Source organism: Solanum tuberosum, unplaced genomic scaffold (assembly GCF_000226075.1).
Source record: "Solanum tuberosum cultivar DM 1-3 516 R44 unplaced genomic scaffold, SolTub_3.0 scf00643, whole genome shotgun sequence".
NCBI classification, from domain to species: Eukaryota; Viridiplantae; Streptophyta; class Magnoliopsida; order Solanales; family Solanaceae; genus Solanum; species Solanum tuberosum.
The window spans coordinates 39,429-51,051 of record NW_006239582.1 but is presented as its reverse complement, the minus strand read 5'-3'; the positions used below and the strand labels follow the sequence as shown (position 1 = coordinate 51,051).

The window sequence follows — 11,623 nt, the reverse complement described above, 5'->3', positions numbered from 1 at the left end:
TTGGCGGCGTTGGAAAGATAATTCAAAGACCTTTCATTTGATATCTTGTAGCCCACCTAATGCATCCTGTACTGGGAGTTATGGTCATTTGAAGTTGACCCAAAACTTAAGAAAACTTAAGAATGACTTGAATGTTTTTCTCTTGGGTTCTTCTTAGAAATTAAGGTGCTACATCTAGTGACCTTAACACTCAAGAAATTTTAAATTCCTTGCAAAATCTCACTCACTATGAAGAACAGTTCGAGTCTCAGTTCGAAAAAAAATTCTAGGGTGTTACATTTATAAAAGTGTTTTCTTTATCAAAATGTACATTCTAAATTTCTTTTGAAATTATAGCACTACTATAGTCCTTAAGCCGAGGTCTATACTAGGTTATAAAGGGGTGTTCCTTTTCCTCTCCTCATCCATTAACTGGCAGGAAAGTGGATTATGCAGAAGAAAAATTTGAAAGGCATTTTTGAGGTCATGATGATAATGATGACGAGGACAACAACAAAGGACAGCTAATAGTAGTATTGCAAATTTCTCTTACTTTCCATGGAAAACACTCATTTTGATGCATTTTCCTCATGCCGGTACTGTGATACATTAATAAATATCAATGAATTAATAAATGTGTGCAAAACAAACATAGTAACTTAATACTTTTTCAACAATTCAAGTAAGGCATATTAAATACGAAACGAAGCAGCGGCTAGCACGCTAAGCTAAGATCATGTGGGCCAATCAATTTTTTGGCATTGAGTTCTTGAATATCATGACATGGAGGATGGTGATTGAGCCTGAAAATAGATTCACTCTTAAAGTGTTAGTGTAATCATGTTCAAATAAGTGTCATATCTTGCCTAGATCCTATCTCGTGTTGCCCCGTGACAAGGCCCATGTCCTCGCCAATTAGCCCTTAGCTCTCACGGTGGACTCACATTGTGAGGGAGGTTTGAGAGAGATATCATGTTTTAGTTTATTTGGGTTCACTCATCATGCCATCAAAATCAATCAATTACTTCTAAATACTTTTTCACATCCATATCGATATCTACACAAACAGATTTCATAAAAAGTCATTTTGCTCATATTTATCATCATGTAAATATGTATTTAAGCCTTGAAAGTATATTCATTACTCAGAAATTTAATGAGATTTGAAATGTTGGTATTCAATAGAAATAGTTGAGATTAATGATCTTTTCTACTATTGATCTATCTTGATAAACATGAATTAGTCAATTCATCTATTAATTAGAAACTATACCAGACAATTTTGAGGAAGAACAAAGAGTTCATTTACCCTTCCCTCTATCTGAGGGCTGTTGTAAAACCTAAGCAAATAAAGGGAGGAAGAGGACCAACATTAAATTTGGAAAGACAATGTTTCGAGGATATTATATTCATGCAATGTGCTACAAAGAAAGGTTCTTAATGGTTTCTCTTCAACAGTTCTCCAAAAAACGGACCTTGAAATAGTTTTTCAGTAAACGACATGAAATCCATTAGAATATGTGGAATTTGTGATTTGATTTCTTGGTCCTTTATCTTAGAAATGAGCTACTAAGTGCTTTAGGTTAGTCTGATCAAAGAATAGTTATTAAGTTACTCTATAGTGGCCACAGATTCCTTCTTTTACAGTCTTCTTGAGCTAAGTATTCGAGTATGATGAGAAGGGCCTTAGAAAGGAAAGATGAACGAACAACCAGTTTAAAGTCCACACTTTATTGTCTTCACGTTAATTCATGTTAACTTTGTGATCTTATTGTAGAGTATTTTTTTTTGTTTAATGGAGCTTATCAGATTTTCTCTCCATCTTATTATTATTATTTTGAAGAGTAAAATGTGGATACTAAACAAGTGTCTAATTAAGCTATATCTTCAAGTTTTTTGTTTATGAATATTGTAATGGTTTCTTTTCTTATCAAAAAGAATTAACACATTTGGAACTTGAAGTTGGAGGCAGATTTGAAAGAGTACAATATTTTCAACATTAAACTATTGGAGTAGATTGCAGTTACTAACTCAAGCAAAAACATGGTGGAAATTGATGTGTAAGATGATACGTGTGCCTTAAAAGGAAGTTGAAATCATCATCGAGTGAAGTGACTGAATATGTGTCAGCTATAGCGAGTGCATGTAATCCATTATTTAGATTCAAATGGGTGACGCCTAAAACTCTTAAAGAAATTTATCATGAACTGAATGAACAAGAAATAATAGAACACCTCAGATATGTATGAAATACAATTTCAGCCTGCATTTTTGATAGTTTGGAATGAAAGAAACACGATGTTTAAAAACTGAAGAAAATTCAGTCAAAAACATTGACACAAATATTTGTGATAGCTTGAAATGTAGGTGAAAGTGTTGATGAGAACATGCTTGCAACTATGTTAGTATTCATGTTTTGTGTTGCAGCTTGGTTGCTCCCTCGATGTGTCTTGTAAGTTCTTTATAGTTACTAAAACATGGTGTTTAACGATCAAAAGAAATTCTTTAGAAGAAATAAAAAATAAAGTCATCAATCTAAGTTGCGACTATTAATTGTGTATATAATTCAAAACTAATGGAACATGATTAATCTAAGTTGCGACTATTAATTGTGTATATAATTCAAAACTAATGGAACATGATTAATCTAAGTTGCGACTATTAATTGTGTATATAATTCAAAACTAATGGAACATGATTAATCTAAGTTGCGACTATTAATTGTGTATATAATTCAAAACTAATGGAACATGATTAATCTAAGTTGCGACTATTAATTGTGTATATAATTCAAAACTAATGGAACATGATTAATCTAAGTTGCGACTATTAATTGTGTATATAATTCAAAACTAATGGAACATGATTAATCTAAGTTGCGACTATTAATTGTGTATATAATTCAAAACTAATGGAACATGATTAATCTAAGTTGCGACTATTAATTGTGTATATAATTCAAAACTAATGGAACATGATTAATCTAAGTTGCGACTATTAATTGTGTATATAATTCAAAACTAATGGAACATGATTAATCTAAGTTGCGACTATTAATTGTGTATATAATTCAAAACTAATGGAACATGATTAATCTAAGTTGCGACTATTAATTGTGTATATAATTCAAAACTAATGGAACATGATTAATCTAAGTTGCGACTATTAATTGTGTATATAATTCAAAACTAATGGAACATGATTAATCTAAGTTGCGACTATTAATTGTGTATATAATTCAAAACTAATGGAACATGATTAATCTAAGTTGTGACTATTAATTGTGTATATAAATTAATGGAACATGATTAGAGTGTGTATTTACCGTATTGAGAAGTAAATATTTGTATGTTCTAAGATACATCCGTCTATACTTCAAAGTTCAAACCTATTGTACAAAGTTTTTGTATCTAATGCTTCTTATATCGATCTTGAATTGACAGGATTGTTTCTTATTGGCACAAAAAATATGAAGTATAATTTATTCTGGTCATTGGTATACACCTCAAAAATGATTGTAGTAAAAATAATGTCTCAGAATTCAATATGTTGGGCCCGTGCTAAGCACGGACATGACTATCTAGTCTACTATATAGAAATGTCATAACTAGGACGACCAAGGGCAAATGGGTAATTTTATACTAACAGATTTCAATTCCAAACGCAAGATTTCTAGACCCATCCGTCTTCTATCTTCTAGAATCATCTGTCTTCCATCTTTTCAACAATCCATACAAAAGATTTCAACTCATTCCAAGCACGAATACTCAAACATAATTATAAAAGCATCCATCCCTCTTGTTCCAAACAACAGTTAATCGATTCGCAAGTCTTCATAATTTCAGGTATGTTCTCTCTCCCAAATTTATGGTTGAAATGCATGGCCGATGTGAAGGTTTATGTTGTCCTCACATATCTGTGATTCTCTTATAGTTTTTGATTTATCCATAAGAAAACAACATATTACTGAACTAATAAAGAGTTTACATTTTGTGAAATTGAACTGTATTTATTTATCCATAGGTATACAACCCATACCAATTGCTAGAGGTTATGGATGAGTTATCAAACATGGTAGTCTGGATTCAATTACCCATCTATTTTTTGGAATGAAACAGGAACATAAATATGGCCCTGCTAACACGGGACCAATAATTATATTTTGTACTGTTTTAATGCTTTAAATAGTAGGTGACAAAAATTATAGAAAAAAATGCAATTGAATACAGACACATGTAATCTTACATTTAAGCTTAATATTACATGCAGGGTGTCTGTTGTAACAAAGGAAACAAATCAAGTAATTTTTTTGTCAAAATCTTCTGAACTGAAACACACACAATTGTAGCTTTCTTCAGTGGAAGGAGGTGCTTTTTACCAATTGGTTTTATAGTGGATACCACCCTAAATAGTGCATTAGCGAAAAGTAGAATTGTAATGTTGATTACAGAAAAAGATGATGATACTAAAATAGCCAGAAACCTTTGAAACAAGCTATTTATAGACTAATGTCATTGAGGCTTCATCATGTGAAGCAAGTATTAACTTAGTATTAGCATGGTAAATTATTACTAATAAACAACTGAAGTTTAAATGAGGAAACAACTTAACTAATTTTTCTTTTAATAATGCGGAGTAAAAAATTGATATACTATTTCACCATTTCTGCCGCAACATATTGTTATTCATCATTTGTAGACGACATTTCACTCTGAAAATCTATGGAGACACCCTAACACACCGACACAGCAAGGAGACAAATATTGAAAATCACACAACATGGACGTGTTGGTATAATTCTAATACCATGTTAATAAAATGGATATTCAACCTAACTAACACAAAAAATTAACTCAAAAGACATAATTTTTTTAATAGCATAGAAGATAAATGTTAGATAACATATCCACGCCGTAACTACAACTGAAATCAAATTACTAAACTTCAGTAATAATTAAAAAAAGTAGTTAGGGGATCTGACCTAGAAAATATTTAATCATAACACATGATTGCTTGACTCAGCTATGAAATGAAGAATACAATTGCATTCCCAAATCCTCAACTTGCAAACCTTGAAATAAAAATCTCGAACTCCTAAAAAGTATAGAAACTAAAAGGTCATAAGAAGAGCATCAATAAGCATAGAGTCACGGCAACACACCATCAATACAAAAATTTAACACTTCCAAAGAGTGAGGAACGGTACATATAATAAATTCAAAGTGATAAAATGAAGAGATGGTAAACCTCACAATAGCAAGTAGAGCCATGAGCACGAACAATATAAACACTCCATTGTTGATCCTTCAGAACAACATATCTCATCGCATTGTCCAAACCTGCATATACCCTCTCATTGTTTGTTCTACCTTAATTAAATAGAAAACCATCAGGGTTTCAAGTTCAACAAAAGATGTTTACTAACCATCAATTACTCTAATACTAAATAAATGTCTCAACGATATATTTTTCCTTCAATATGATAAAGGGATGAAACATTTTGGACATCTTGAAAATATGGGTTATAAATTAATTATTTGTTCACCAACTAATTATATATATATTGTCCTACATTAGAGAACTACTTTACAATAATATGAATTTAGTATTTTTGTGGAAAAAAGAGGAGCAACTATTATGCTTTTAATTATTCAAGAGCATGGATAATACGTACCACTGATGCAAGGAACAAATAATTATTCTAGGTTTTTGGTTTCCCACATGAGTCTCGCGTATGTAGTTACACATTTATCGAGAAGGATCTAAATACCATCACGGAAGTTGAGAATCTTCACCAATAAAACATGGATGGAATCCATCTGCAAAGGGGTGATGGATTATATATGTTCCATCAAACTCTGGTACTGACAATCAGCGATCGCAGCCACACTACTTGTACTGTAGTTGCTTCAGGTGTTTCTGCTACTTCTACTCCTACCCATGATACGTTAATCAAAGTCTCTTGACTGCTCGTAAATATACGAATGTCTTTCAATATATAATAGTGTTGTGGGATATGGTCAAATATCAGTGAATTAACTGAATACAGTTTCGTTTGTACTATACTTTGCATCATATTGTTATTGTTGAATCAAAAATCAGTTGTGTTGGTCGCATGGTTATAGTGATTGGTATTTGTAGAATTAGGTAACAGTTGAATGCAATCTATTCTTCAATCGTGTTGGATGGAGAATTGCAATTTACTATGAAGAAACCCATCCACGTTGGTCTTCAAGATTATGGTGACTTTCTTGATTTTCAATTTCTTATATTTATTAGTTTTATTTACTTCACTAACATTACATTATTTAGGTAGGATTAACATCGGCTTAGAAAAATTAAAGAAATCATTTCTTTGGGTTCTCTAAAAAAACACTCAAGCATCTATACTAACTGAGTCCTTATAAGTGCACCAAAAGTCACTAGAAATCGAAGATCCCGATATGAACATATTTTCCGCACCTTCAAGGAAGTATGCACATAGCAGTCAATAAGCTACATCCCATTGAACAAAACTTTAGATTACATGCATGCCTTTTATCTTAGGTTTAGGTTTAAAGATTTATATATAACTATACTTCATTTGTTTATTTGGTAAAGTCATTTTTCTTGAAGATTGTACTTTGTGAAAGATGTAGAATTTATTTATTTGAATAAAAAATTTGTGAACTTCTAAAAGGAACCCTTTTGAACATGATAAGAACAAATGCAGAGCTTGGTTTTTAATTATTTATATTTTCTGTTTTTAAAAGATTATATCTATACCATACAACGCTAAGCTTCATAAACTCAAGTAGTTAGAGCAAACTGATAGCATTAAAATGACACATCCAAATTTGCAGATGCTATTCATCACTCTTAGTGGTAATTTATGTAAGTATCAACAAAGAAAACAAACGCTTAAAGCTAATTAGAAAATTTCCTAACTTTTAATTGATAGTGAACGATTCTCATTCACATCGTTGCATCCTTTATAGTTTAGCTAAATTCTTCTGCTTGCTGTGACTTTATTGCATTCCTCTTCTCCCTTAAGTCATCGACTTCATACCGGTCACTAAAAATTTTGATCAACTTTTATAGTGATGACTGATGATGATGCAGGGCTACTAAAACGGAAGTCTCCAAATTCGGATGGTAAGTTAGATGCTTAGGTAACTAGGGAAACCTAACATCACTGAAGGTTGCTTTTGAAGCTTTGGCCGGTGTAGTTTCTTAATCTTTCATGAAGATCATCTTTGGAATCACAACATCCTTTAATAATACAGAATAAACAATATGTAAATGTGATCTTTTACTTTATTCCAATTTGTTTAAGTTGCTAAGTTTAACATAGTCATTAGTTTAATGATTGTTCAACATCTAGCCTTGATCTATAGTAGTTTTAACCATGAAACAATTTCATAAACATCTTGTCAGTGGATGCTTTAGGCAGAATGATTACAAAGGGGATAGTGCCTCCCTACCCTCACAATGTAGGGAAATTTGAGAAACTATTATTCTTCTTATAAATAAATAAGTGTATCAACAAGTAGAAGTGGGTTGTGGAGAATTAAATACGGAGAAGAGAAACTCCTTAGAACAATATATACGGGCTCTTCTAGGTTACAACAATTATATTTATAGGAAAAAAAATACATAGTGTCCCCTACCTAAGGCCTTAAGATCAGATTTTTTATGACAGTAGCTTCACTTCTAACAAGACAGGGTCGTTGTGGACGCTAAGAAAATAAAGAAAGCAGTGTGGTGGAAAAAACTTTACAAGATCTTCGTGCAATGTCCATTAATATAATGTTGCTAACACAAATCTTGAAGGATAAAAGTCGTGTATGTGCACGTTAGTTATCTCCTTTTCAGAAATTGTACTATGTTTTTCCTTTTTGGCACAATTTGAATTACTCTGTAGTAACTTTCTGGTTGAAAAGAAGGCCTAACATGCACATACCAACAAATTTTTCCTTCTAACTTGCACTTCATATCTCTTATTCTACTTGATTTTCCTAAAATCAAATACACGCAAGCATAAAGATTAATGGTATATTGAATTCTCTTCCTCTCAATGCAGTTTCATTGCTTTGGCTAATTTATATTAATTAAGGAAAACGAAAATGTAGAGTGAGTTTTTCCTGGTGATTACATATTGAGAATATGACTATCAATTGAAAAATCCTTGATAACTTATGTCTGATGATAATTAGGTTGAACTCGTCATTTACTACACCAGATATTTTCTCGAACAATGGGATTGATCTAAAACACCATCAATATTTAAGGTTTGCATTTTAGGAATTCCAAGAAAATCAACAACATCAAACACAACCTGACACCGATGATCGCCTCACGATAAATGCTAGGATCTTGTGCTATAGATCCACCTGAAATGAAAAACCTACAACTTATTTTTGTACTTATATAGAAGAGCATAACTTATAAATGTTGGGATCTTGCGCTATAGATCGGTAGAGAAATGCTTGATCATATGCATAAAATAACTGAATACTTTTTCTTTTATCTTTTGACAGATGCTCTACAACTTAAAGCTAATTATTTCACTTCTTCAAATTTGATTTTATTATTTTAATTAGTTGAGTTGATATTTAGGGTCACTGTATGGATTCACACACTCCTCTTTTTTTGGCTGATTTGATTGCAGGTAGGGTGAGAATTTTGGCTTAAATATGATATTAGATCAGAATGTAGCATTTGGTTTAGGTGTTGACTGGGAAACTCACAGGAATGTGAGATTTATGCTTATGCAAGGTAATCTTTGTTTCTTCACGATTACTATGTAGTTAAGTTTATTTCAATTTAGACAGTCTTAGTCATTCATAGCTCATCAGTCATTGGTAAGAAGATTGAAGCTTAAAGGTGTTGTCATCCTTTAAGTTTTCAGTTTATTCTTTTGATGAATTCAACTGCCAACTCCCCAAGGAGGTCAAGGGTAATCTTGATATTCTCATTTGCTGGTCAGGTTGGTAATTCACTTTTCACTGGTTTACTGTTTCTTTCTTTTTCTTGTTCAAAGTATCTTTTATAGTTTTGAATTGATATTTAAACTTAGGAATAACTTGCGCCTCCAACTAATGGAGACACCATGTTAGTGATAATTTCTTCCCTTTAGCATAAGGATACTCCTAGGATGATTGAAGTACAAAATCAATTGTCTTTTGTACTCTGTGTAGTACGTATGTATTTGCGTTAGACTATGCTCATGTCTATCTAAAGTATTTTTCGGCATTGGATGTTTAAAACCATAGCCTACTATTTAATTAGCCTTAAACAATTCATCAATACAAGTTATATGATTTGGCATGATCTCTATCTTTTGATATGTGATGAATTTGAATGAAATGAGACTTCAAGTGGAGTTCAGGTTTTCAATTTCTCTCAACTTTTCTTGAAGTATGCCCTATCCTTCAATTGGGTTATCATTTATTTTGGTTCAATAAACTTTCAAATTTTCTGCTGAATATGCCCTCATTTTCATTCTCGGACATATTAGATTTTTATTTACCAAAAAATACTGCAATTGGTACATTTTCATTTAATTACATGTAGTAGATTAATAATCTAGCAACAATGGTATTTGTGTGTTGTTTTCCGAATTACATAAAATTTACTTGCTTGTACTACTTTTTAGATCAGTTGTCTGTAATATGGTCATTACACATGACTGGTTTTTAGCAAACTCACCAAAATGATGAAACATTTGCGTTGAAAGTTGAGTCATATTTCAACTTATATGTGCTGAGTTGAGTGTTTATATCAGAATTGCACTGATATGTTCTAAATTGAGTTTTTCCTTTTGTTTCTAGAATAACCTTATTATTCAGAATGTTTGGCAATGACCGTGAAGCTTGACTAATATATATGGTTCCCCTATAAGGAGAATGATTGCCCTGTGTTCCTTGGTAGCACAAATGTATGCCAAGTCCTGTAACTCAAAGTTGAAACTTAGTGTACAAGATAGCTTAAATCTCACAAATTTATCACTTGATGTAATTCAACGTTCCTGAATTGTCTTTTATTTCTCGATGATTATTTCTTATAATACATATGACTTGTCACACCATTGCATGAAACATTTGCCTGGTCTCCTACTTCATCTATGCTAGATTGAAATGTATGGCTACTCTGTTCTTTCCTACTGAAACTCGTCAAGAGTTTTCCCCTTCTTCCACTCTGCTCCGAAGATTAGCAATACAGGCTTCACAACCATCCCTGCAGCTTGCATTTTCAAAAACGTTTGGTAGTGACTGTCAAGCTTGACTATAGAGATGGTTCCCCTATAAGAAGAATGTTTGTCATGTGTTCCTTTGTAGCACAAACAAAGGTCCTGTGTGCTTAGTTTTGTAACTTAAAAGTTATTGTATAAGACATAGCTTAAATCTTACAAATTTAATAGGCAGAGAATATTAGTCACTTGATGTAATCATCTTTTATTTCTCGGTAATTATTTCTTAAACTTATAACTTGAAGCTAACATGATTACTGATTTCTCTCTAGGATGATGATAACCCTTCTTTGTCAAATGCTTTTGAGATGTCTTTAGACTCTTCAACGTCTGAATATTATAGTTATTCTAGCATCTATAATTGCGAAAAATTGACTTGAGGCTCACTGCATTAACATGGGAAGTGGCCAACATGTTTAAGCAAACTGTTAGCAGAAAATGCTCTATCATAAACAATGAGAAGTTCTCTTGCCATTTTGGAGTTGTTCACCTGAGGTAAACTAATGGACAAGAAAGGTACCTGAAAGCTGAAATTTGATGTTATTTTTCAATTCTTTGGTTTTCATGGTTACATAGCTATGTTTTGTTTCTAAATTGGATTTTTAAAATCAACCATTCCAATAAAATCATGTGGAGGTACTTGGTCATGTTTGCTACAACATTTTGGTTGTTAATTTAATGGTAACATGGCTACTGTGACCAATTTGAAGAACATGTGTCTCAATTTTCTCTAGAGAAGCTTTTTAAGTTCGAAAAGAGAATTACTATATGAACATATGTTGAGATTTGTGTAATGCACAAAGCAGATGCATTTGCTTTCTTACATATATGCAATAATATTATCAACTTCTTTCATTGCAATGACATTGTACTACTTATTCACTAATATGAAAATCAAGTCTTTTATATGTTGGCACCAATTTTTCTAAAAATGATGATTCGCCCTTTCATATATGGGACGGATATACATTTAATTTATAACTTTTCAGTTCTTGTACACAAGTTTGTAATTATGATCCAAGTATGAGAACATGAAGATAACTTTTGAATGTGCTACTAAAATAACTTGTGTGCAAAATCAATTGTGTTGTACCCGTGCATAGCACGGGTTTGCTTATCTAGTATATATATATATATATATCATATAGAGATTTTGTTTACCAATCGAGAAATTTCTTGAATTAATATAGAGATTTTGTTGAACAATTTATGAAAACTTTGAATAATTTGGGTTTTTAGATTTGCAGAAAAACGTGAAGAAAGAGAAACTGGGAAACGTGAAAGGTGAGGTTTGAAAACGTGAAAGATGTGTAAAGAATGGTAATGGATAGTTTCGTATTTGTTTTTTTGTTTTTAATAGATTATTGGTTTAGAATTTGGTCTAATGTTGGACTCTTTTGATAAATAAAAGGA

The 11,623-nt window shown here is 31.8% G+C and overlaps 1 long non-coding RNA gene across 1 annotated transcript; it reads left to right on the top strand.

Moving 5' to 3' along the window:
• The first annotated feature begins 7,848 nt into the window (after nucleotides 1-7,848).
• Nucleotides 7,849-9,204, top strand: LOC107058833 (uncharacterized). Its single transcript, XR_001472358.1, has 3 exons — nucleotides 7,849-8,091; nucleotides 8,630-8,736; nucleotides 8,870-9,204. It is a non-coding gene; the product is annotated as an uncharacterized lncRNA (long non-coding RNA).
• The last annotated feature ends 2,419 nt before the right edge of the window (nucleotides 9,205-11,623 follow it).